We start from the raw sequence: 26,728 nt of genomic DNA, 5'->3' as shown, positions 1-26,728 counted from the left end.
TATTCTATACATATTTACTTTCTGATTACCATGGGGATTACATATCACATCCTAAAGTTATAATAATGTATTTTAAACTGATACCAAATTAACTTGTCACATAAAAATACTCTACTCCTTTAATGCTCTACCCTTCCTCTCATTGTTATTAATGTCACAAATTATTCCTTTATATGTTGTGTACCTCTTTAGATAGATTTATAATTATTTATCTTTTAAAACATGAAAAAAAATAAAAAGTGGAATTACAAGCCAAAAATTACAATCATACTTGTTTTTATATTTGTCCACCTTTTCTGATGAGCTTTATATTATTGTATGGCTTGAGTTATTGTCTCTTTCATTTCTCAAAAGCATTTAGTGAAAAGCTTTTAAATAGTGTATTAGGCCACTTTTATTTTGTGTAATTATCGAGATATTAGGGCTTAAGTTTGCTTTCTATTTTTGGTTTCTGGTTGTTCACTATGTATTTTGCTTCTCTGTATTCATTTTCATGCCTTCCTATGGATTTCTTGAAAATTTTTTAGGACTTCATTTAGATTAATCTCTGTTATTTTTGTCTATATCTCTGCATTGCTTTTTATGTGGTTGATCTGGGTATTATATTACATATACTTTTGTAGTATCGGTAATTTGTGTCTCATCTGTCTTTTTTGTTTGTCAGTCTTGCTAGAGTGTATGTGCATATATATATATTTATAATCTCAAAGTCTAATGATATTGCCTTTTATCAGTTCTAATGAAGTGTACAAACCTTACCTCCTTTTACTTTCCCTGGTTATAACACAATTGTTTAAAATATCTTCTCTACATACATTTAGAACCACACTAGATAGTGGTATAATTTTTTATTCTTAATTTTTTGAGTTATAATTGACATATAACATGGTATAAATTTAAAGTGTACAATGGGTTGAGTTGATACATGGATGTATTGCATTATTATTATCACCATAGAATTAGCTAACACCTCTCTCACATTCCACAATTATCACTACATTTTTGTGTCGAGAACAATTAAGATCTGGTCTCTAGCAACTCTGAAGTTTATAATACAGTATTGTTGACTATAGTCACTATGCTATGCATTATCTGCAGAAGATATTTATCTTCTACTTTCAAGTTTATGCTTTAACAACGTCTCTCCAATTTCTCCACCCTCCAGATCCTGGTAATCACCATTCTACTCTCTTCTACTGAGTTCAGCTTTTTTATATTCCACATATCAGTGATATTATACAGTATTTGTCTATCTCTGGCTAGCTTATTTCACTTAGCAGAATGTCCTCAAGATGCATGTTGTTGCAAATGGTAGAATTTCTTTCTTTATCATGGCTGAATAATATTCAATTGTACATATACACCACATATTTTTTATCCTTTCATCCTTGGAAAGAAATTTATGTTGCTTTTGTATCTTGGCTATTATGAATAATGCTGCAGTAAATATGAGAGTGCAGATATCTTTTTCATATCCTGTTTTCATTTCTTTTGGGTATATACGTAGAAGCGGGATTACTGGATAATATTATAGATTTCCTTTTCATTCTGATGATTATTTCTGTTGCTATACCAAGCCTTTTAGTTGGACATAGTCTCATTTCTTGATTTTTGCATTTGTTGTTTGTGCTTTTGATGTCATATCCAAATAATCACTGCCAAGACCAACAATGTCAAGGAGCTTCTTCCTTATGTTTTCTTCTAGGAATTTTATGGTATCAGGCCTTTTAAACATAAGCTTGAATGCATTTTGAGTTTATTTTCATGATTGTAAGATAGGGATACGATTTCATTTTTCTACATGTGGTTATCCAGTTTTCTCAGCACCCTTTGTTGAAGAGGCTATCTTTCTCAATTGAGTGTGCTTGGCTCCCTTGTCAAATATTAGCTGACAGTATGCACATGGGATTATTTCTGGGCTTTCTATTCTGTTGTGTTGATCAATGAGTCAATTTTTATGCCAGTACCACACTGTTTCAATTACTATAGCTTTGTACTATATTTTGAAATCAGGAAGTTTGATGCTTCCAGCTGTGTTTTTCTTTTTTTCAAGTAATTTTATAGAGATCATAATGGTTTATAACGTTGTGCACTTAGGGGTGTACGTTATTATTTATCAATTTCTGAATACACTTCATTGTGCTCACTGCCAGTAGTTTAATATTTATCCACCACCATACATATGTGCCCCATTATCAATTTTGCCCACCCCCAAGATCCCTTTCCATCTGGTAACCACTAATGTATTCTCTTTATCTATGTATTTGTTGTCTTCCACATATGAGTGAAATCATACAGTATTTGTCTTTCTCTGCCTGGCTTATTTCACTTAACATCATACCTTCAAGGTCCATCCATATTTTTGCAAATGGGACAATTTTGTCTTTTTTTATGGCTGAATAGTATTTCATTGCATATATATGCCACAACTTCTTTATCCATTCATCTGTAGAAGAGCACTTTGGTTGCTTCCACATTTTGGCTACTGTGAATAATGCGGCAATGAACATAAGGGTGCATAAATCTCTTTGAATCATTGACTTCAAGTTCTTTGAATAAATACCCAGTAGTGGGAGAGCTGGATAGTATGGTTTTTCTATTTTTAATTTTTTGAGAAATCTCCATACTGTTTTCCATAGTGGCTGCACCAGTTTGCATCTACCAGCCGTGTTATGAGTGTTGCCTTTTCCCCACATCCTCTACAACATTTGTTGTTTTTTGTCTTTGTAATTATAGACATTCTGACCCATGTAAGGTGATATCTCATTGTAGTTTTGATTTACATTTCCCTAATAATTAGTGATGTTGAATATTGTTTCATGTGTCTGTGGCCATCTGTATATCTCCTGTGGAAAAATGTCTGTTCATATCCCCTGCCCATGTTTTTGATTGGGGTTTTTATTTTGAGTTGCAGAGTTCTCCCACTTGGTGGGTTGCTTTTTCATTTTCATGTTAAATTCCTTTGCCTCCCAGAAGCTCTTTAGTCTGATTAAATCCCACTTGTTTATTTTTTCTTTTGTTTCCCTTGTCTGAGTGAACATCGTATTTGCAAAGATCCTTTTAAGGCTGACGTCAAAGATTATACTGCTTATATTATCTTCCAGAAGTTTTATGGTCTCAGGTCTTACCTTCAAGTCTTTGATCCTTTTTGAGTCTATTTTTGTGTATGGAGAGAGATAATGATCTACTTTCATTCTTTTGTATATAGCTGTCCAGTTTCCCCAGAAAAATTTATTGACGAATTGAAGAGGCTTTCCTTTCTCCATTGTATGTTTTTAGCTCCTTTGTCAAAGATTAACTGTCCATAGATGTGTGGTTTTATTTCTGGGCTTCCAATTCTGTTCCATTGATCTTTGTGCCTGTTTTTGTACCAGTACCATGCTGTTTTGATTACTAAAGCTTTGTAATATGTTTTGAATCAGGGATTGCGATGCCACCAGCTTTGATCTTGTTTCTCAGGATTTCCTTGGCTATTCGAGTTCTTTTGTAGCCCCATGTGAATTTTAACATTCTTTGTTCTAGTTATCTGAAGAATGTCATTGGGATTCTGATTGGGATTGCATTGGTTAGTACATAGATTGCTTTAGGCAACATGGCCATTTTAACTATGTTTATTCTTCCAATCCATGTTCATGGAATATCTTTCCATTTCTGTATGCCATTATCGATTTCTTTCAGTAATATCTTATAGTTTTGCTTGTATAGGTCTTTCACCTCCTTGGTTAAATTTATGCCTAGATATTTTATTCTTTTTGTCATGATTGTAAATTGGGTTGTATTCTTGAGTTCCTGTTCTGTTAGTTCGTTATCAAAGTATATAAATGCCACTGATTTTGTGTATTAACTTTGTATTCTGCAGCTTTGCTATAGTTGTTGATTAGTTCTAATAGCTTTCCCATGAATTCTTTCAGGTTTTCTATATATAAAGTCATTTCATCTGCAAACAGCGAGGGTTTCACTTCTTCAATGCCTATTTGGATTCCTTTTATTTCTTTTTCCTGCCTAATTTCTCTAGCCAAAACCTCTATTACTATGTTGAATAATAGTGGTGAGAGTGGGCATGCTTGTCTTCTTCCTGTTCTCAGCAAGTTGACTTTCAGTTTTTCCCCATTGAGTATGATGTTGGCAGTGGGTTTATCATATATGGCCTTTATCATCTTGATGTATTTTCCCTTCTGTATCCATTCTATTGAGAGTTTTTGTCATAAACGGATGTTGGATATTGTCAAATGCTTTCTCTGCATCTATGGAGATGATCACGTGGGCTTTGTTCCTCCTTTTGTTAATATGGTGTATCACGTTGACTCATTTGCAGATGATGAACTATCCCTTTGTCCCTGGTATGAATCCCACTTGATCATGGTATAAGATCTTTTTAATGTATGCTTGTTTGGTTTGCCAATATTTTATTGAGGATTTTTGCATCTATGTTAATCAGCGATATTGGCCTGTAATTTTCCTGCTTTGTGTTGTCCATGTCTGGTTTTGGGATCAGGGTGATGTTGGTCTCGTAGAATGTGCTAGGAATATTTCCTTCTTCCTCATCTTTTTGGAATAGTTTGAGAAGGATAGGTAATACATTGTCTGAATGTTTGGTGGGATTCTCCTGAGAAGCTGTCTGGTGCTGGACTTTTATTTTTGGGGAGGTTTTTGATTACTGTTTCAATCTCTTTACTTGTGATTGGTCTATTCAGATTATGTACTTCTTCTTGATTCAGTTTTTGGAGGTTGTAAGAGGCTAAGAATTTATCCATTTCTTCTAGATTGTCCAGTTTTTTTGGTGTACAGTTTTTCATAATATTCTCTTATAATCCTTTGTATTTCTGTGGTATACATTGTAATTTCTCCTCTTTCATTTTTAACTTTATTTACTTGACCTTTCTTTCTTTTTTTCATAGTGAGTCTGGCTAAGGGTTTGTTAATTTTGTTTATCCACTCAAAAAACCAGCTCCTTGCTTCATTGATTTTTGTTACAGTCTTTTTTGTTTCAATTTCCTTCATTTCTGCTCTAATTTTTATTATTTCCCTCCTTCTGCTGCGTTTGCGTTTTGTTTGTTCTTATTTTTCTAATTCTGTTAGGTGTAGTTTAAGCTTGTTTATTTGAGCATTTTCTTGTTTGTTAATGTGGCCCTGTATTGCTATAAATTTCCCTCTCTCAACCACTTTTGCTGCATCTCACGTGAGTAGATATGTTGTGTTTTCATTCTCGTTTGTCTCCACATCTTTTTTTATTTCTCCCTTTATGTCTTCAATGACCCATTGGTTGTTCAGTAGCATGTTGTTTAATGTCCACATTTTTGTTCCTTTCCCAGCTTTTTTCTTGTTGTTGATTTCTAGTTTCATAGCATTATAGTTGGAAAGGATAGTAAATATGATTTCAATTTTCTTAAATTTACTGAGGTTTGCCTTGTTTCCCAATATATGGTCTATCCTTGAGAATGTTCCATGTGCACTTGATTAGAATGTGTATTCTGCTGTTTTGGATGTAATGCTCTCTCTATATATATTAAGTCCCTCTCATCAAGTGTTTCATTTAAATCCACTCTCTCCTTGTTGACTTTTTGTCTGTATGATTTATCCATTGATGTAAGTGGGGTGTTGAGGTCCCCTACTATTATTGTGTTCTTGGTAACATCTCCTTTTAGGTTTATTCATAGTTGCTTTATGTACTTTGGTGCTCCTGTGTTGGATGCATGTATGTTAATAATTGTTATGTCTTCTTGGTGGAGAGTCCCTTTTATCATTATATACTGCCCCTCTATGTCTCTCTTTACCTGTTCTATCTTGAAGTGTACTTTGTTTGATGTAAGTATGGCAGCACTTGCTTTCTTTTGTTTGCTGAGAGCTTGGAGTATTGTCTTTCATCCCTTCACTCTGAGCCTATGTCATTGGAGTTGAGATGTGTTTTCTCAAGGCAGCATATTGTGGAGTTTTGTTTTTTAATCTATCCTGCCACTCTGTTTCTTTTGAGTGAAGAATTCAATCCATTTACATTTAAAGTGATCATTGGTATATGAAGGCTTAATACTGCCACCTTATTGCATGTTTCCCAGTTCTTCTGCATTTCCTTTGTTTCTCGCCCCATGTATTTCAGACTAAAAATTTGATTAGGTAGTTTTCTCTGTTGGTTTTCTTCTTGTTTATCATAAATAACTCTGTTCTAATTATCTGCTTAGTGGTTTCCCTTAGGTTCATATGAAAGATCTTGTAGTTGAGATAGTCCATTTTGTGAGAGCCTGTTGTTTCCTTAGACTATACTGATTCCAACCCAACCTCTTCTAGTTCTAAGTTATTTTTGTCATCTTTTTACATCTTGTGTTGTGAGTTTTTGGTTAAAATGATGAGATCATTTTTGTTTTGGTGTTTTCCTTTTCTTTATTCTTGATGTTAAATTTAAGTGTTTACTATCTGATCTTATAGAGAGCTGCCATTTTCTGATTATTGCCTCCCTATTCATCTCCTCACTCAGGGTTTTGTAGCAGCTTTCATATTTTTTTCCTTTCATGAATGAAGGCCTTCTTGATGATTTCTTGTAGGAGGGCTCTTTGGGCAATGAACTCCCTTAGCTTTTGTTTATCTGGGAAAGTTTTTATTTCTGCATCACATCTGAAGGAGATTTTCACTGGATTTTCTTGGTTGAAAGTTTTTGTCTTTCAGGATTTTTAATATATCCTTCCACTCTCTCCTAGCCTGTAAGGTTTCTGCTGAGAAATCCACTGAAAGCCTGATAGGGGTTCCTTTGTAAGTTATTTTCTTCTGCCTTGTTGCCCTTAGTATATTTTCTTTATCCTTGACTTTTGCCAGCTTCACTACTATATGCCTTGGAGTGGGTCTTTTTACATTGACAAAGTTAGGAGATCTGGAGGCCTCTTTCACATGGATTTCCAGCTCCCTCCCCAGGTTTGGGAAGTTCTCAGTTATTATTTGAACAAGCTTTCTGCTCCATTCTCCTTCTCTTCCCCCTCTGGAATACATATAATCCTTCACATTTCCTGATTGAGTCAGATATTTCTCTGAGACCTTCTTCATTTCTTTTTATTCTTAATTCTCTCTTCTCCTCCCTCTGAAGAATTTATATAGTACTCTCCTCTAACTGGCTGATTCTTTCCTCCATATTGTAATCTCTGTTGTTTAGGAATCCAGATTTTTCTTTATTTCATCCATTGTGTTTTTCATCTCAAACAATTATGATTGGTTCTTCTTTATGGTTTCAATCTCCTTTGTGAAGAAGCTCTTGAATTCATTAATTTGTCTTTCTGTGTTTTCTTGTAAGTCGTTGAGGTTTTTCTGATAGCTGTTTTGAAATCTTTGTCATTTAGGTTATGGATTTCTGTGCCTTCAGGATTGGTTTCTGTGTACTTGTCACTTGCTCTCTGTTCTGAAGCTTTAGAATACCTACTCATACTGTTTGCAGGAGTAGATTTTTGCTTCCTCATGGTGCTCTCATCTGGTTGCAGCTAGCATGTACCACCACTGGATGGGGATCAGGTGCTATGTATTCTGGGCCTGGCACAAGCAGGGGCTCCCCAGTTGCAGCCACTGACTGCTTTCCTCTGAGTGACTGATCCTTGGCAGATCGCCTTCCCCAGCTCTTCCCCCAGCCCCTGCGTGTCTCTCTGTATGGAGCTCTGGGCAATTGCAGGACTGTGCACTTTCCCTTTCCCTGATGCCACTGCTGTGCTATCCACACCCTGCTCTGGATGATTCTGGGGCTGGAGTACTGGGAAGGGGTGGGGTACCTCTCTCATCTGTGCACTTTCCCTTCCACAGCTGCCACACTCTCGACACCATGCTGTGGACTATTCTGGGCCTGCGCACTTTCCCAGTACTGCTGCCAAGCTCTCTGCACTATGTTCTGCGTGATCTTGGGGCTGGAGTGCCAGGCAGGGATGGGGCACCTTCCTCACCTGTGCACTTTCCCCACTGCCACTGTCATGTTCTCCACACCATGCTCTGGACAATTCTGGGATGTGGGTGCAGAGTGTAGATGGAGGACGTCTCCTCACCTGTGCATTTTCCCTGTCACCACTACCATGCTCACTATACTGTGCTCTGGAGGATTCTGGGTCTGGAGTACCAGGCAGGAACAGTGTGCCCCTCTCACCTGTGCACTTCCTGTTCCTGCAGCCCATCTCTCTCCATGGAGCTCCTGTGGATCAACTTCCACTTTCTCCAGAGAATCAAGCCCCACCACCACTTTCAGGCATATGACTGTGGGGGGTCTCTCAAACGTCTTTTGTGATGTGTATATATCCTCTGTTGGTGTTCTTTTGGTTGTATCTTAGAGGGGAGAATCCAAGGGAAGAGCTCACTCCACCATGATGCTGACATTACCCATCCTGCCACTGTAGGCCTTTTGATGGATAATTTAATTTATTTCTATTTAAGGTAATTATTGATAGGTGAGGACTTACTTATGTCATTGTTTTCTGATTTTTTTTACTTCCATTTTAAAATTTCTCTCTTCCCATCCCTCTTTGTTATTTCGTGATTTTCCATAGTGGTAAGCTGATTCCCTTCTCTTTATCATTTGTGTATATACTATGGGCTTTTTCTTTGTGGATACACTGACGCTTTCATAAAATATCTTATAAGTCTATTTTGTACTGATAATTTTTTAAAAAAGAAACAATTTTTAATGTAATCTACATAAAGAATATAAAACAAATTTGAGTGAGGGAGACTCTAAGAAGGATAATTACAATATATAAAGAAATGCTTATTTTCCAGTAAAGACATTGAAGGAGAACACTAGCATAAATCAGAGGGAAATCTAATTAATATTCACTGTAAAGAAGAAAAATTACGTGATTTCGTTGTGGGGGAGAAAGACTTGTGTAGAGATTGATTTAGTGATTATTTTTTAGCTTCTATTTTCTCTATTTTTAATTTATTTATTTTCAGATGCACATCATAATATATTTCGAATTCTGTGTAGACTACATGATGTTCACCACCCGAAAACTAATTATAGTCCATTCCCTCACATATGAGCCTAATCACCCCTTTTGCCATCCCTCGTCCCCCCTTCCCCTATGGTAACCACCAATCCAATCTCCAATGCTACGTGTTTGTTTATCATGGTTTTTACCTTCTACTATTGAGTGAGAACATATGGTATTTGACTTTCTACATCTGACTTATTTCACTCCACATAATACCCTCAAGGTCCATCCATGTTGTCATAAATGGCCGGATTTCATGATTTCTTATGGCTGAGTAGTATTCCATCGTGTATAATTACCACATCTTCTTTATCCGTTCGTCCCTTCATGGGCACCTAGGTTGCTTCCAAGTCTTGGCTATTGTGTGTAATGCTGCAATGAACATAGGGGTGCAAGTATCTTTATGCCTTTGTGTTTTCAAGTTCTTTGGATAAATACCCAGTAATGGGATAGATGGATCATATGGTAGATCTATCCTTAATTTTCTGAGGATACTCCATACTGCTTTGCATAGTGGTGGCACGAGTTTGCACTCCCACTGGCAGTGTACAAGAGTTCCCTTCTCTCCACATCCTCTACAAAATTTGTTGTTTCCTGTCTTGTTAATTATAGCCATTCTGACCAGAGGGAGGTGATACCTTATTGTAGTTTTGATTTGCATTTCCCTGATAGCTAATGATGTTGAGCATCTTTTCATATGCCTGTTGGACATCTGTATATCTTCTTTGGAGAAATCTCTGTTCAGATCCTTTCCCCATTTTCTAATTGGATTGTTGGTTTTTTTGTGATTGAGTTGTATGAGTTCTTTTTATATTTTGGATATTAATCCCTTATCTGATATATGGTTTGCAAATATCTTCTCCCAATTGTTAGGTTGTCTTTTCGTTTTGTTGATGGTTTCCTTAGCTGTGCAGAAGCTTTTTAGCTTGATGTAGTCCCATTTGTTCATTTTTTCTTGTGTTTCCCTTGCCCGGTCAGACATGAGACTTGAAAATATGTTGCTCAGACCGATATCATAGAGTGTACTGCCTATGTTTTCTTCTAGAAGTTTCATGGTTTCGGGTCTTACATTCAAGTCTTTAATCCATTTTGAGTTGATCTTTGTGCATGGTGTAAGGGAATGGTCTGCTTTCATTCTTTTGCATGTGGCTGTCCAGTTTTCCCAACACCATTTATTGAAGAGACTCTCCTTTCTCCATCATATGCTCTTGGCTCCCTTGTCGAATATTAGCTGTCCATAAATGTATCGGTTTACTTTTGGGCTCTCAATTCAGTTCCATTGATCTGTGTGTCTGTTTTTGTGCCAGTGGCATGCTGTTTTGGTTACTATGGCTTTGTAGTATATCTCGAAATCAGGGAGTGTGATACCTCCAGCTTTGATCTTTTTTCTCAGGAATCCTTTGGCTATTCGGGGTCTTTTGTTGTTCTATGTAAATTTTAGGATTCTTTGTTCTATTTCTGTGAAAAATGTTGTTGGAACTTTGATAGGGATTGCATTGAAGCTATAGATTGCTTTAAGAAGTATGGACATTTTAATGATGTTAATCCTTCCAATCCAAGAGCATGGAGTACCTTTCCATTTCTTTGTGTCTTTGATTTCTTTCAACAATGTTTTATAGTTTTTGGTGTACAGATTTTTCACCTCTTTGGTTAGGTTTATTCCCACGTATTTTATTCTTTTTGGTGCAATTGTAAATGGGATTGTATTCTTAATTTTTCTTTCTGCTACTTCGTTGTTAGTGTATAAAAATGCAACTGATTTTTGTACGTTGATTTTGTACCCCATGACTTGACTGTATTCTTTTATTGTTTCTAAAAGGTTTTTACTGGAATCCTTAGGGTTTTCTAGGTATAAAATCTTGTCGTCTGCAAAGAGTGACAGTTTCACTTCTTCTTTTCCAATGTGGGCCCCTTTTATTTCTTTTTCTTGCCTCACGTTGATAGATTTGCACATGTTGAATCATCCCTGCATCCCTGGAATGAAACCCACTTGATCATGGTGTATGATGTTTCTAATGTATTGTTGTATTTGATTTGCTAGTATTTTGTTGAGGATTTTTGCATCGATGTTCATCAGTGATATTGGTCTGTAAATTTCTTTTTTTGTGTTGTCCTTGTCTGGTTTCAGTTTCAGGATATTGTTGGCTTCGTAGAATGAGTTAGGAAGCCTCCCTTCCTCTTCACTTTTTTGGAAGAGTTTGAGGAAGATAGGTACTAAGTCTTCTTTGAATGTTTGGTATAATTCACCAGGGAAGCCATCTGGTCCTGGACTTTTATTTTTGGGGAGTCTTTTGATTGCTGTTTCGATCTCCTTACTGCTTATTGGTCTATTCAAATTCTCTAGTTCTTCTTGGTCCAGTTTTGGAAGTTTGTATGTTCCTACGAATTTATCCGTTTCTGCTAGATTATCCAATTTCTTGACATATAACCTTTCATAGTATTCTCTTATTATCTTTTGTATTTCTGAGGTGTCTGTTGTAATCTCTCCTGTTTCATTTCTGATTTTATTATTTGAGCCTTCTCTGTTTTTTTCTTGATGAGTCTAACTAAGCATTTGTCAATTTTTTTCTATCATTCAAAGAACCAGCTTTTGGTTTCATTAATTTTTTCTATTGTTTTTTTAGTCTCTATTTCATTTATTTCTGCTGTGATTTTTATAATTTCCTTCCTTCTGCTGATTTTGGGCTTTGCTTGTTCTTCTTTTTCCAGTTCCTTTAGATGTACTTTTAGACAGTTTATTTGGGATTTTTCTTGTCTGTTGTGGTAGGCTTGAATTGCTATAAATTTCCCTCTTAGAACTGCTTTTGCCGTATCCCACAGATTTTGGCATGTCTTATTGTCATTTTCATTTGTCTCCAGGAATTTTTTGATTTCTCCTTTGATTTATTCATTGACCCAATCATTGTTCAGTAGCATTTTGTTTAATCTCCACATTTTTGTGGCTTTTCTGGTTTTCCTCCTGTAGTTGATTGCTAGTTTCATACCTTTGTGGTCAGAAAAGATGCATGGTATTATTTCAATCTTCTTAAATTTATTGAGACTTGTTTTGCGGCCTAGTATGTGATCACTCCTGGAGAATGTTCCATTGGCATTTGAAAAGAATGTGTATTCTGTGGTTTTTGGATGGAATGTTCTATATATATATCTACTAAGTCCATCTGGTCTAATGTGTCCTTTAAGGCCAGTGTTTCCTTATTGGTCTTCTTTTTGGATGATCTATCCCTTGGTGTAAGTGGAGTGTTAAAGTCCCTTACTATTATTGTGTTCCTGTTTATTTCTCCTTTTATGTCTGTTAATAATTGCTTTGTATATTTAGATGCTCCTATGTTGGGTGCATAGATATTTACAAGTGTTATATTTTCTTGTTGGATTGTTTCCTTTATCATTATGTAGTGCCCGTCTTTGTCTCTTGGTAAAGTTTTTGTTTTAAAGCCTAAATTGTTTGATATAAGTATTGCTACGCCCACTTTTTTTCTTTGCCATTTGCATTGAATATCTTTTCCATCCTTTCACTTTCAGTTTTGTGAGTGTCTTTAGGTCTGAAGTGTGTCTCTTGTAGGCAGCATATACATGGGTCTTGTTTTTTTATCCAATTGGCCACCCTATGGCATTTGACTGGAGCATTTAGTCCATTGATGTTTAAAGTAGCTATTGATAAAGAAGCATTTATTGCCAGTCGATTACCTTTTTTTCTGGGTGATTTAGTAGCTCTTCGTTATTCCTTTCTTTTTCTCTTGCTCACTTCCCTTGTGGTTTGACGGCTTTCTTTAGTAATATGTTTGATTTCTTTTATCTTACTTTTTTGATTACTTATTATAGGTTTCTGATTTGTGATTAACATGAGGATCCTAGTTAATATTCTATGTATATAACAGTTTACATAAAGTTGTTAGACTGTTTAGCTTGACCTCTTTCTAAAAGCTCTACTTTTTCACTCCCTCACTCCCACGTTTTATGTTTTTGAAATCATATATAGTCTCTTGTTTAGTGTGTGTCTATCCATTACCCTTTTCTCATTGAAATAGGTGACTTTAGTACACTTGTCTTTTAAACTTCATATTATCTTCACAGGTTGTTGATCTGCTACCTTTACTATATTTTTACCTTTACAAGTGATTTTATGGCCTTTTTTTGATAATCGTTTTATCTCTATTTGTGGTCATTGCTTTTCCACTTAAATAAGTCTCTTCAGCATTTCTTGCAGAACTGGTTTCTTGGTGATAAACTCCTTTAATTTTTGCTTGTCTGGGAAGCTCTTTATCTCTCCTTCCATTCTGAATGACAACCTTGACGGATAGAGTATTCTTGGCTGTAGATATTTTCCTTTTAGCACTTTAAATATGTTGTGCCATTCTCTTCTCTCCTGTAGGGTCTTGGCTGAGAAGTCTGCTGATAGCCTTGTGGGCTTTCCTTTGTATGTCAGTTGTGGACTTTCTCTTGATGCTTTTAGGATTCTCTCTTTGTCTTTAATTTTGGACATTTTAATTATAATATATCTTGGTGTGGCCCTCTTTGGGCTTATCTTGTTTGGAGCTCTCTCTGCTTCCTGTACTTGGATGTCTGTTTCCTTCCTTAGGTTATGAAAATTTTCATCTATTATTTTTTCAAATAAATTTTCTGCCCTTTTGTTTCTCTCTTCTTCTTATGGGACACCTATAATCTGAATGTTAGCACACTTGATATTGTCCCAGATTTCCCTGAGATTGTTATCATTCTGTCCAATTCTTTCTTTTCTGTTCTGTTCTGCTTGATTAATTTCCTCTAGTCTTTCATCTAGCTTGCTGATCTGTTCTGCTTCCTCTACTCTGCTACTGAGTCCCACTAGTGAATTTTTCATTTCCAGTATTGTATTCTTCATTTCTGATTCGTTCTTTTTTATATTTTCCAGTGCTTTGCTGATGAGTTCACTGTGTTCATCCAGTCTTCTCCCAAATTCTGTGAGCATCCTTATGATATTTTGTTTGAAGTCTTTGTCAAGTAGGTCACTTATTTCTGTTTCATTTAGTCCTTTTTCTGGGGTTTTGTACTGTTCCCTTGCTTCGCAAGTATTCCTTTGTCTCCCCATTATGCCTCTTTCTCTGTGCTTGTTTCTATGTATTAGATGAGTCGGCTATGTCTCCTGATCTTGGAGAAGTGGGCTTATGTATGAGATGCCTTATGAGGCCCAGTATTGTGCTTCCCTCTCATCACCAGTCCAAATGATCCAGGAGTGACCCCTTTGTGGGCTACTTATGTCCTTCTGCTGTGGCAGGGTTGCTCTTAATGCAGGTACCCAGGGAGCTAGTCTTTTCTTCCCTGGCCAGCTGTTTGTAAATCCAGTTTGGGGAGCCTCAGCACCATTGGCTTCAAAGTCTATCAGCACTCTCCTATTCCAGTTTTCATCTTAATTGGGTTGGTACCCAGAGTAGCTGGTTGCTAGGCTCAGGGGTGTACAGTTGTGATAGGCCTCAGGCCTACAAGGCTGTTGTCAGTTCTCGTAGGAGTGCAGCTGAGTGGGGCTGGCCCCAGGCATGGGAATACTCGATTGTTTCAGGCTTTGGAATGTGGGGCTGATCCTTTTTATGGCTATTTGTGAAGCACAGGCCTTCTGCTGCTGATAAGCCTCACCTCCCATAGGACCACACACATCATCAAACAGTCCTGGTCCATGCATACTTCCTAACCCCCTAGAGCATACCCTGACACCCCACTGCAGAGGCGCCCACTTCTCCACCAATGACCCACACAGTTCACCTGGTCCTCCCACAAGCGCTTCCTCACAGAGGCGGACACACTGGCCTGCCTGTAGAGTATTAAGACACCCAGTCAATGTAGGCTGAAAAGTAGCCTGAGGGATTGCTGTCGGATGGGGCTGGTCCCTAGGGCAGGCTGCCTGCCCTGGCTGAGCTGGATTAAATCTGTGCTCTAGTGGGTGTGGCAGCCTCTGGGCTAAGAGGCCCTGGGAGGAACCTCAATGATGTCCACTTGTGTCTGTATCAGCCTGCCTGGACTAGATCAGAACAATGGCCCCCACCAATGTCTGAGTCTCCAGAGAGGTTCTTCCTCTCACGAAGATGCCCACAGAGCCCACCAGGTGAGTCTCGTTTCACGAAAGGACTGTCAGCCTTCTCTCTGGTGATTTTAGTTTGCTGCAATGAGTGAGTTTGTGCATGGGCCCATTAAGACCCTGGTCTTTTCGGCTTTTGGCCAATAGCTTTTCTGGGGGTATCCTCACTGCAGTTAATAGCCAACGAAGCCAGATAGTAAGACTCCCGTCTCAGTTGGGCTGAATCTGAAGGATGTTTAGAGCAATATCAGCCCCTGTTCTGGACCTCACTCCTCCAAAGAAGGCTGCGTACCTTACGGTGACTCCCGCCTGGCCAGCTGAGAAGATCCACTGCTCCCAAAGGTGGCTTTTTTTCCTCTCCAGCAGGAATTTCATCTTCTTCCGCCTTAGTCAGGACTGTCCCTTGTTGTGGGTGTTCTTTTTATCTAGTTTTCAGTTTTCTATCCAGGGTAATATTTCCAAAAATAGTTGTAACCTAGTTGTGTCCGTGGGAGGAGATGAGTTCAGCGTCTGCTTACACCGCCATCTTGAAAAGATCTGCAAGTGATTTTTGTATGTTTATTTTGTACCCTGCAACTTTACAGTATTTGTTGATTATTTCTAATAGATATTTTTCCTGGAGTCTTTAGAGTTTGCTATATAAAGAATCATGTAATCCACAGATAGTGACAGTTTTACTTCTCCCTTTCCAATTTCGATCCCATTTATTTCTTTTTCTTGCCTAATTTCTCTTGCTAAAACTTCCAGTACTATGTTCAATAAGAAGGGTGAGAGTGGGCATCCATGTCTTGTTCCTGTTCTCAGAGTAATAGCTTTCATTTTTTTCAACATTGAGTATGACATTGGCTGTCAGTTTGTCATATATGGCCTTTATTATGTTGAGGTACTTTCCTTTTATACTCATTTTATCCAGAATTTTTATCATAAAAGGATGCTGTAACCTGTCAAATGCTTTCTCTGCACCTATTGAGATGATCCTGTGATTTTTACTCATCATTTTATTAATGCGGTGCATCACATTTATTGATTTGCAGATATTAAACCACCCCTGCATCCCTGGAATAAATCTCACTTGATTGTTGTGTTTTAATGTATTCTTGTATTTAATTTGCTGATACTTTGTTGAGGATTTTTGCATCTATGTTCATCAGTGATATTGACCTATAATTTTTCTTTTTTCTTTTGTCCTTGTCTGGTTTTTGTATTAGGGTAATGTTGGCCTCATAAATTGAGTTAGGAAGTATCCTGTCCTCTTTAATTTTTTGGAAGAGTTTGAGAAGGCTAAATATTAAATCTTTGAATTTTTGGTGGAGTTGACCACAGAAGCCATCTAGTCCTGGATTTCTGTTTTTTGGGAGGTTTTTGATTATTGTTTCAATCTCTTTACTTGTGATTGGTCTATTCATATTCTCTATTTCTTCTTGATTCATTTTTGGGAGGTTGTATGATTCTAAGAATTTATCCATTTCTTCTAGGTTATCCAATTTGTTGGTGTATAACTTTTCAGAGTATTCTCTTATAATCCTTTGTATTTCTGTGGTGTCCATTGTCATTTCTCTTCCTTCATTTCTGATATTCTTTATGTGAGTCTTCTCTCTTTTTTTTGTAGTGAGTCTTTCTAGGGGTTTGTCAGTTTTATGAGTTTTTTTTGTTTGTTTTTGGTGAGGAAAATTGGCCCTGACCTAACATCTGTGCCAGTCTTCTTCTATTTTGTATGTGGGATGCTGTGCACATACAATCTTCTCAAGGAACCAACTCTTAGTTTCATTGATCTTTTCTATTGTTTTTCTAGTGTCTACTTCCTTTATTTCTGCTCTGATTTTTATCTCCTTCCTTCTACTGACTTTTGGCTTTGTTTGTTCTTCTTTTCTAGTTCTTTTAGCTATAGTGTAAGAAAGTTAATTTGAGATTTTTCTTGTTTCTTGATGTCGACCTGTATTGCTATAAACTTCCCTCTTAGTACCATTTTTCCTGCATCATATAAGTTTGGTATGTTTTGTTTTCATTTTCATTTGTCTCCAGGTCTTTTTTGCATTTCTCCTTTGATTATTTCCTTGATTCAATAATTGTTCAGTAGCATGTTGTTTAGTTTCTGCATATTTGTGACTTTTCTATCTTTCTTCTTGTAGTTGATTTCTAGTTTCATACCGTTGTGGTTGGAAGAGATGCTTGATATGATTTCAATCTTCTTAAATTTATTGAGGCTTCCTTTGTTTCCCAATGTATGGTCTATCTTTGAGAATGTTCCTTGTGCACTTGAGAAGAATGAGTATTCTGCTGTTTTTGGATTGAATGTTCTATATGTATCTATTAAGTCCATCTGGTCTAGTGTTTTATATAAAGCTGCCGTTTCCTTGCTGACTTTCTCTCTGAAGATCTATCCATTGATGCAAGTGGGGTGTTAAGGTCCCCTACTATTATTGTGTTGCTGTCAATTTCTCCTTTCAGGTCGGTTAATAGTTGCTTTATTTACTTTTGTGCTCCTGTGTTAGGTCATATATATTAATGTGTTATGTCATCTTGGTGAAATAGCCTTTTTATCATTATATAATGTCTATCTTTTTCTCCTGTTATCTTTTTTGACTAAAGTCTGTCTTGTCTGATATAGGTATAGCTATACCTCCTTTCTTTTGTTTGCCACTTGCCTGAAGTGTCATCTTCCATCCCATCAGTCTAAGCCTATGTTTGTCTTTAGAGCTGAGATGTGTTTCCTGGAGGCATACGCTTGGGTCTTGTTTTTTAATCCATCCAGCCACTCTGTGTCTTTTAACTGGAAAATCTAATCTATTAACATTTACAGTGATTATTGATATATGAGAGATTAATACTGCCACTTTATCTTTTGTTTTCTAGTTGTTCTGTACTTACATTCTTTCTTTTTCCTTGTATTTCTGTCTGCCATTTCAGTTTGGTAGTTTTCTGTGATGTTTTTCTCCGCTTTCCCTTTATTTATTATGTCTTTCTCTCTTCTGATTTTTTGTTTTGTGGTTACCATGATCTTTATATAAAATACCTCACAGATGAGATAACCCTTTTCTGATAGCTCCTTATCTCCATTAGCATATTCAGGTTCCTTCTTTTTCCTCTTCCCCTTCTATGTTTTTGTTTTCACAAAATATTCTTTTTCTGTGTTGTTTGTGACCAAATTGATTATAGTTATTTTTTATGTCCTCTCTCCCTTTGTCCTTTATGTTATAATTAAGTGTTTACTAATATATTCTGATATAAATCTGCAATTTTCTGCTTCTGTCTACTCATATCCAAGCTTAAAGCTTTGTAAGTGTTTGCCTTTTTGTTTCAGGTAGGTGAGCCCTTTCAACATTTATTGTAAGGCAGGTCTCATGGTGATGAACTCCCTCAGCTTCTGTTTATTTAGGAAACATTTTATTTCTCCATAATATCTGGAGAATAATTTCAGTGGATAGAATATTCTGGCTGATAGTTTTTGTCTTTCAGTACTTTGAATATTTCATTCCACTCTCTCCTAGCCTGTAGGGTTTCTGCTGAGAAATCCACTGAATGCCTGATGGGGGTTCCTTTGTAGGGTATTTTCTTCTCTCCTGCTGCCATTAATATTTTTCCTTTGTCATTGACTTTTGCCGGTTTTAATATTATAGGCCTTGGAGAAGGTATTTTTGCATTGATGTAATTAGGAGTTCTATTAACTTCATGCACTTTCATGCCCTGTTTCTTCCCCAGGTTTGGGAAGTTCTCAGCTATTATTTCTTTGAATAAGCATTCTGTTACTTTCTCCCTCTCTTTTCCTTACGGGATATCTATAATCCTTATGTTATGTTTCCTAATTGAATTGGATATTTCTCAAAAAACTTCTTCATTTTAAAAAAATCTTATTTCTCTTTTTCCTCCACCTGAAGCATTTCTAGGTTTCTATTTTCATGCTCACTAATTTTCTCCTCAATATGGTCTGCTCTATTTTTAATGCTTTCTACATTGTTTTTCACCTCATTAAATGTGTTCATGTGTTCATCTCTAGAATTTTTTTCTTTAGAGTTTCAATCTCTTTGGTGAAGTACTCCTTCTGTTCATTAATTTTATTCCTGAGCTCATTGAACTCTCTTTCTAGTTTTCTTGTAACTCAAGTTTCTTTATGACAGCTATTTTGAATTCTTTGTCAGATTGTAATCTTCTGTGACTTCAAGTTTGGTTTTTAGAGAGTTGCCATTTTCCTTCTCTTCTGTTGTGTAGTTCTTCATGTGTTTGATGATTTGATCCTCTGCCAGTGCATTTGTGGTAGTGACTACCTTTCTTATTTGGGCACAGCTTTGGTTACTTTGATACTGAGCCACTCTGCTTGTGTTTGAGAGCCTGCAGTTTCCACCTTCCACTGTCTCTACCAGAGGCATCATCAAGGCCCTTCTTGTGTCACTTGTGCCTCTGAGGTTGCTGGTGCCTTGCTGCTTGTGATGTCACTGAAGTCTCGGGTGTCACCACTGGTGTCACCAGGCTGTGAGCACTTCTGCTGCTTCCAGGGTGGCCTGGATCTCATGTTCCTCCACTGGCTCTCCACAGGCTCTCCACAAGCTTGGATGCTGCTGCCCTGTGTACCACATGCACTGCTGCTTCCGTGTTGTCTGGGGTTGTTGGTTGCACCATTGCCAGGGGTGCTGGATTCATGGGTGTAGCTGTTGCTGCCATGGGCCTGGGGACCCAGGGACTTTTATGCAGTCCCCGTTGCTGGTGGAGCTGGTCTCCAGGATGCCACCACTTGGGGCTGGGTCACCAGTTTTGCCGTGGTTCCTGAAGCCTCTGGTTGCAAGTTACGCCTGCCACTGCTATGGGGAAGCAGGGACTAAGCAGGGAAGATTGTTGTTGCTGTTCACTCTTGCAGCCTCTGGTCTCTGGCACTAGCTGGTGTGTTTTGAAAATTCAGGTCAGGGTGCCCCAACACAACTTGGAAAACCTGAGTTTTTTATACTGTCTCCACTGTTGGAAAGACCTGTACAATGCCAGAGGAGAAGGAGGGGGCACACACACTGGATCCACTGGGAGATGGGAGGGAACAAAATGCCCCAGTTTTTTCTGCCCCCCACAACAATAACTCACAGGTGTGCAGGCTGGATCCACTGGGAAATGGGTAGGGAGCAAGCCACACCTATTTATTCTGCTCCTGCCACGTCTGCCTGTAGTCATACAAGCTGCAGTGCCCACATGCCACTGCTTACAGGCGTGTGCTGGCATGAAAAAATTCATTCCCTGGATCACTGCTGCTGGTTGAGTGGCAGAAGGCTGCTCCCCTAGTTCTGTTGCCTCCAGGAGGTCCAGTTCATCCACCTTCAGATGCATAGATGCTCGGATCTCTTATGCATCCTATTGTGCTGTGTAGGGAATCCTCTGTTGGTCAATGGATGTCTGACTGGTTACAACTGAGAGGGGAGAGACAAAGGGAACAACTCACTACACCATGATGCTGACATCCTCTATATATTTCTTAGTTCAGCTTCTCAAGAATTAGAGAATGGCACCACCAAATCTTTTTGTAACACACAATGTCATAGGCCACAGGTGAGTCTATGGCTGGGCTAACATTTCATTAACTTTGCACCCCTAGTTTAATAGCTATGGTTATGCATGAGAGCCAAGTCATATATTATGTTATCAGGGTCTGAAGGTGTGGCCAGCTATCCATAGGAAACTGTGGGTGGGGCAGGCATCAAGACTGATGCGTAGGACAAAATGAATAATGTGTCAACCACAGTGTGTAAAGTACCAGCTGGTATTTCTTAGTATAAAATCTGAGAACACTGGGGAAATGGAGACTTCAAAGGCTCAGTAGTTTAGGATATTCAGAGATGAAAAAGAGAATAATTCCCTCTCCTTATTTATACTGGAAAACAGGTATAGCTCCTGACTGTCTCTTCTTTCTGAGCTTCTTTGTGTCTAAATACTTGGAGCTAAATCCATGGGCTCTGGTATTCATGCCCTTTCAGTCCTCATCCTGCTGGTTCAGTAAGTGACTCCTTTATGGGCATTCTTGTTTTACTGTTTATTATCCAAGTGTCATCTGTTATTTTCCTTGTTAATGATAATGCTGAGTCATAAGCCTTATGTCTCAAGCAGTTTAGAATGAACATTAATTTCATGACCCATTATCAATGGGTTGATTTTGTCTACAACCATTTTTCTCTTTGAGCTATCAGGAGAATGCTGTTTGATCCCTTTGTCAAGTGCCCTCTCTTTGTGCTTATCACCAACTTGCCTTCCTCTTTCATCTGCGTGGGATAGCGTCCTGAATTACATGTCTTATCACTCTTCTTTCTTCACCCTTGTCTCTGCACATGACCACCTGGTTGAAAAGTCTGTCAGAAAAAGTAGCTAGCCAGTCATCCATTTCCATACCCAGTGGACTAACCTGTCAGTCAGACTCTCGGCCTGAAGACTTATGAGTTGGAAAGAGAGCTAGACAGTCTGTCAGCCAGTATGACAATAACCCAGTAGTTCAGTCAATGAGAGTCAGTCAGATAGTCACCAAACCTGTACGCCAAGGAATTAGTCTATCAGGTTATCTTATCGATCATATGTAAAATAGAAAACAGTAAGGAAACTATCACCCTGCCAGATTGATAAGTAGTCAGACAGGCAGAAAGCTTTTCCAATAGACCAATAATGAGTCATTCAGCCAATAATTCAATTAGTCAGAATGTCAACAAGTCATCCTATCAACTAATTCAGTTTGCCACTCATTCTATCACTTTGTGAGCCAGTCAGTCAGAACTTTAGTTAACTCACCAGCTAGCCAGGCAATCAGTAAGCCTGTCAGTCAGACAGACATCCAAAACTTCTGTTAATCAGCCAGCCAGCTAAGCACTCATGGAAAAGCTAATAAATTGACAGTTCATCGACCTTATGGTGTTTGTAACAGGCAGGATGAGGCAAATGTGTCCCATCATGGCTCAGATCACATTTCACATCTTGATTGTCACCTTCTAAGAAAGCAGGGGCTTTGATAGGATGTATGGTTACTGTGTGTAGATTATAAAAAGACACTTCCCCACCCAAGACGAACTTCACAAAGAGCAACTTCAGGGAATGATTAGGAAAAGCCGCCACTCCTTTTTTTCCTGACACACCCCTAAGTCAAGGCCCAAGTCTAGGCTAGAAGAGTGTGGGCTGAATTTCAGCCCCTCTGTCTTCTCCTCAGTTGAGTGCCTGTGTGCAAAATACATTGTAGAACCAGTTATGAAGGTTCTGTCCAAAGACGTTTCCTGATACAATCTTAAGTAGCTCTAAGTATTCTGGATTGCATCTGTCAACTCAGCATCACCAAATTTAGAACTACATTCCTCAGAATTCCCTTCCTCATATGGTTTCAGGTTAGAATTTTCCAACAAGGGACACTTACATGAGCTTTGGGAGGAGGATAAGACATTCTGTGGAGGCAGTTTCAGTCAGACATGTAGGCAGATGTGAGATTTACAGCAGCTTCCTCATAAGTACTTAAAATCTGCTTCACTGAGATTGAGATTGTAGGTAGGAATTTCCCCAGGGTTCTGGAGGACTTCAACAGCTTCCTCATCAGCTCCTGAAAACCATCCACTTTAATACTTCAGATTAAAATAATTATTGCTGTCCCAGATCATATAATAATTGTGTCAACCCCTAATTCCTATTTTAAAGCACTTCACAACTGGGATCCATAAAGTGGCTTTTCTTTTCCTGACCATGTTTTAATTGATACACTCAGTCATCCCAATCAAATTACTCCATTTTATTCTATAATAACACTTACTTATTACTAATTGAAATTTCTTTGTTTATTTTCTAGCTCTTTTACCAGACTTGAAATTTTAAGATAAGGACCCTGTTTGTTTTCTTCAGTACATATCCCCCATGCTAGAACAGAGCCCACAACATAATAAGCTCTCAATAAATGTTATTGAATGACTAAGTCACACATAAACCCTGGAAATAATTTCTTAGATTTGCACAACACATCAGGCTTTACTCTTTTCAAAGTACCTTCCTTCAATTATCTGGTTTAATCCATGCAACCATACTGTGAGCTAGGTGAGTGTTCTTATCCTCGTTTGATAAGTGGGAAAAGTAAAACTTTGCAATGTGTACTGTAAACAGTTTCCCCATGTTACCAACAAGTGAGTATCAGAATTGGAAATTGAACGCAGACCTCCTGACTCTTATTCTAGCCTTCCTTCTTCATCCATAAATAAATTTCAGCCATGGTAATAGGAAGAAGAGTGAGGCCAAGATTTGTTCATTAACTGAAGAACAGGGTAAAACACCAGAGTCTGACACACTTGTTGATGGCCTCTGTGCCCCACAATCGGCTTAAAAACAAGATCGTGAGGACTAAGCAGGTCAATCCCAAAGGAAAATAAATTGAGTGGAGGTTAAAGTCTTCCCTGTGGGTTCCTTGTCCCTACCATCTAGATCTAACTCTGATTATCTATCTCCAAAGGGCTACTCTGGGATTCCCCCCGGTTTGTATTTTCTCAAACTTCACCTCTCCCTTTCCATAAGTGCCCACCCCACTATTCTTTTAGGACACACCTGGTGGCTCACATTTTTAGTCATGCTGATATGCAAGGGGCTTAAAAGACCAACATGTTAACTTGGAGTGGGTATTTTAATCTAAAGAGAATTCCTAAGCCCAACAGAAAATGTTGAGTGGTAAAATTTCAGGAATCATTTGAGGCCAGTGAACAAGATCTTGATGTGTGAAGTTTTTAAATATTTTGTTGTTTGTGTTTAGGGGTTTTCCAGCATCTTGCATATTCCTTAAGAAATGAGATGTAGGCAGACACCTCAGTGGGGAGGTGCACTCTGGTAATCTGGCTCTTGAATACCCGCTAATGGGCCAGAATGACTTTGTCTTCATCTATCACCTGAACTTTTCTTAGATTCGGAGATCAATGACTCACATTTATTGACCATCTGTTATGAGCCAGACTATTGCTATGTCTAAAAACTTTCACATAACACCATATGACAGACTCTGCAAATTGCCTACTCTATCCTTCTTCGTTACAGAATCATGATTTTGCTTGGTTCAACAATGCACCCACTTAAAATGCTCTCCTCCCTAGACTCCCTGCAACTTGCCTAGGAATGGCCACGTGACCCAGTTGTGGGCAATGAAATATAAACAGACGCCCCTTGGTTGGGGCTTTGAGGAAAGATTTTTTCCTAATGAAAAGGGATAGACTCAGCTGGCATGCATGCCTTACCTTTTGCCCTTTTTTTCACACTCAGAATGTGATGTCAACTTGAGAACATGAGGAAGAAATATATATACTTAGCTTGCTGGAGCCAAAAAGCATAAGAACTTAATTTTTAATTACTTTGTAGAACCACTGTCCCACTCCTCTGTGGTCTACTTCCAGGCTTTCTGTTAGTGACACAAATAGAGTCCTTATTCAAGTCACTTTAGTTAAATTTCTGTTACAGGAACTTAACAAAATCCTAACTGATAAAATCCTCTCATTTAATCTTCCCAGCGACACTATGAGGAAGGTATTTATTATTCCAATGACAGATGAGTAAACAGAGGATCAGAGAGGATAAGAGATTTGTGTGTCATACAACTTGTAAGTGGCAGAGCTTGGATCCAAATATAGATTTGTCTGACTTCAGTTCTTGTGCTCTTTCGTGTATGTTATCATGTGCCAGCTTCCTTACAGATATCTTACTTCTTGGGAACAGAGGGATTGTGTGTGTGTGTGTGTGTGTGTGTGTGTGTGTGTGGTACGCAAAAGAGAGAAAGAGGGAGGAAACCTTTTGAGAGAAGAATCACTTGTTGTCATCATCAGGCATCTTCTAGGTTCCTGATGGTACTTACTGGGTCATATTCAAATAGGATATGTATATAGGAAAAGACCAGTAAACATTGTTCTTGCCTTCTAGGAGCCTCTGGTCTGAGATCAATAATGTAACACTAAGCATTTCTCTCCATACTCGCAGTATTGTCAGAACCACTTGCTTCAATTTATGTATCACGTTAATCCATTAATTCACTCATTTAATGAACATTTCCCAGGTGTCTTCTTTGGGCTTGGAATACTAGGAAGAGTACTGGACTAAGAGTCTGAAGACCTGAGTCTTAATCCTGGTACCATCACTAATTTACTTTATGAGTTCTAAATCTCAGTCTCCCCATATACATAAGCAGGACATTAGACAAGATAGTCTCTAAGGGAACTTATAGCCCTGACGGACTAGGTTCCTTTGAATTGACTCAGGTTTGGCTGGAAAGGTATTTTAGGGCCAGATCATAACAGAACTTGAATATCTTTGGTGATATATGGACTTTCCTGACAGACAATAAGAAGCTGGGGAAGTTTTTTGAGGTTACACTGGAGAAATAGTTCTGAGTTAAAACTACAGCTTTCTAGTTTTCTCGTGGTATGATCTCAGGAAAATCCCTAAATCTCTCTATGTGTTAGTTTTTAGAAAATGGGAACAACAATTGTACCTATGGCATAGTATTCTTAGTAGGATTAATGAGAAAACAAAAAATCCACAGAACAGTACCTGTGATATAGAAAATGATTAATCCATGGCAACAATGATTAGTATTATTAGGCCTTCTGCCTTCTAAACATTGCTCCTATTTTCTAGTCAGGTTATTGGACCTCCTGGTATTCTTTTCTTGCCTGGATACAAAAGGAACAGCCTTTGTTGTTAAAGAGAATCAGGGCAAAGAGGAGGGAGTTGTTGATGAGGAAGCCCTGACTGAGATTAGAAACAACTTCCATCCCCACAAAATAATACTGATCACTGTAGGATTAGTAGGATTAATGAGTTAATAGATAACTCTGAGTATCAGTGGCCTGTAAGGGTCCTTGCTAAACCCATTCTTATCAACAGTCTGTATACCAAATATTTGCTTTTCCATTTCCATGTGAATTGCCTTCCTCCCATTTGAAGTCCCAAGCCACTAGCCCCAACATCCTCCTTTTTCTTTAGCTCAAGATGATATTTAAGGTGACAGCTTCAGTCATTCTGGTGGGGTTGCTCAGTTTTTCTGGGTTTCTTCCATGTATGCATGTTATAAAGCTTTTTTTATTTTCTCTTGTTATTCTATCTCATGTCAATTTAATTTGTGGACAAGCCAGAAGGACCTAGAGGAATTCTTTTCCTTCCTTCCAGTTTGGTGACTTGAATGGAATAAAACTTGACTGGCTGGACACTGCTTAGTCCTGGACTACTGTATCTGAGAGATCCTGGACCCCTGACAAGAGCTGGCAGGAGGTGAGAGTTCTTACCATGTCAGTCTTCTGCATCTCTGTCTGAAGGGTCAAATGGAAGTGAGAGTGGTGAGTTTTGTTTCCTTTTCTAAATTTAGATTAGCAGGAGAAAATATTGGTGAAGTGGGATTCTTGGGTTAAGTGGCTGGGAAATTTGGTTGAGTACTCATTGATTTATTGATCTTTATCCTGCCGGACATAATTTTTCCTTGTCTCTGTCTTTTGTATCATTTGTCATTAAAAGGAAAAACCATAGGGCATGATGCAGGCATCTCTATAAGCCTATCGTCTGGGCCAATCCTGGAGTCCATGCATGATGAGGTTTTTCCTTTTGTCTTGTTCTATGTCTTGAGGGCTTGGCTTTGTGAACTCTTTGGTCTCTGTCATCAGGAGGACTCATGCACTGGCATACATCTTGGCAGCCAGTCAAATAGACTGGGATCTGAGACACACTCTCTTTGTCCAACTGTGTCAGCTCTCAGGGGAGTTTGTCATAAGGGGTGCCAGTTTCTTTC

Source organism: Equus przewalskii, chromosome X, assembly GCF_037783145.1.
Source record: "Equus przewalskii isolate Varuska chromosome X, EquPr2, whole genome shotgun sequence".
Lineage (NCBI taxonomy): Eukaryota > Metazoa > Chordata > Mammalia > Perissodactyla > Equidae > Equus > Equus przewalskii.
Note: the sequence above shows the minus strand (reverse complement) of the source record.